Below are 1,688 nucleotides of genomic sequence, written 5' to 3'. Positions count from 1 at the left end.
AACGCACTGGATAGCTGGCTAATCAGAGCACACCTCGCTTTTCAGACCGATTAGTTTTGTAAAAATCGACGCGTTTCAAAAAGGCGGGAGATAGAGGAGAAACAATAATGTACAGTATGTGGAAAATAATGTGTTTTTTTTACTTTAAACCGCATAAACGCATTTCATTACACCAAATACACAAAATAATGTTCTTTTTAGCAGCATCATATGACCCCTTTAAAGTGTGTGTGTGTTTGTGCAGGCAAGGGAGCTGATGTAATTCTGGACTGTGTTGGTGGATCTTTTTGGGAGAAGAACATTTGTAGCCTTGCAATAGATGGACGATGGGTGCTTTATGGCATGTTGGGAGGTAAAACAGCAGATGGTGACTTGCTTGGAAAGCTTTTGAGGAAGAGAGGCCATCTCCTTTGCAGTCTCCTCAGATCAAGACGTTTACAGGTTAGACTCAATAATACTAGTTACTTCAGATTGCATTGTTTCTTCATAAATTCACCCAAAAATAAAGATTCTTCCATTATATATTCAAACCTCATGTCACTCCAAACCCTTATGCTGTTTTTTTGCCTGTTTTAACTCTTTTGATGATGTATAATGTTACATTTGAAGCATTAAATGTTATGCACTTTGCATTTATGATTGTTTTTATTTCTAGTATAAAGCAGAGCTGGTCCAGAGTTTCACAGAGCAGGTTTTGCCGCACTTCCAGTCAACAGATCCTCCCTTGCAGCCTGTGATAGACAGCATGTTTAACATGGAGGATGTTGAAATGGCTCATCAGCGTATGGAGGCCATATTGGAAAAATAATTCTTAAAATTGGAAACTCTTGATCATATTATTATTGAATATATGGAGGGAAATCATTGTTGTGGTTATCACCACTTACAAAATCTATTCATGTTAAATGTTGCATAAAAAAGATTTCACATAAATAAATACCTTAAAGAAGTTTATGAGAGGAAAACAATGCAACTTTAGGAAGAAAAGATGCCGTTAAGCAGTTCATATTAATGAACTTATGATAGTTGGGAAAATATCTAAATAGTCTTACAATTTGGCTACAAATGAGGGCTATTGTTTTTTTCTTTTATATTTATAATAAACATTTTACAATAACTTGGGTTGCTTTTTTATTTATAGGGCTTCACTATGTAAAATAGTATATGACCTCTAAATAAAAGTAGCTGACATGACATTTCAGAAGTGTAAATCTAAAACTATTTTAAGTAGCATTTTTTATAAATCTTTGATTATTATTATTCATATTATTCATATTATTATTATTCAATTATTATTGATACTTTCTAAAAAAAAATTGCTGAAGTTGTTTGAAACGTCTTAAAACGTTTTTTTATTGGTTATGATTTAACATTAAGGAAACATTCAATTTTATAATTTTGCAAACATTCTGACAACGTTACTTTTATGTTCATTAAACATGTAAAAAAAAGTGTTTCATAGAAAAACGTTTAATGAATTATATATAAAGAACGTTTTTGTGCTAACATTTTGAGAACCTTATTAAAAAGCAGATAACTTTGAACGAACGTTTTTTTTTTATTACTGGAAGAACGTTTGTTCATGACGTTGAGAGAACGTTAGCCAGTGTTCTGAGAACGTTTCAAACGAGGTGCGGCGGGTTTCAAAGCAGATACTTTCGCTCTTCACCGCTGCTGTCTGAGCTTTC

The sequence above is a fragment of the Sinocyclocheilus rhinocerous genome, unplaced genomic scaffold, assembly GCF_001515625.1.
Source record: "Sinocyclocheilus rhinocerous isolate Xijiao unplaced genomic scaffold, SAMN03320098_v1.1 scaffold853, whole genome shotgun sequence".
In the NCBI taxonomy this organism is placed as follows: Eukaryota; Metazoa; Chordata; class Actinopteri; order Cypriniformes; family Cyprinidae; genus Sinocyclocheilus; species Sinocyclocheilus rhinocerous.
The sequence above is the reverse complement of the archived record's forward strand: the minus strand, read 5'-3'. Positions refer to the sequence as shown.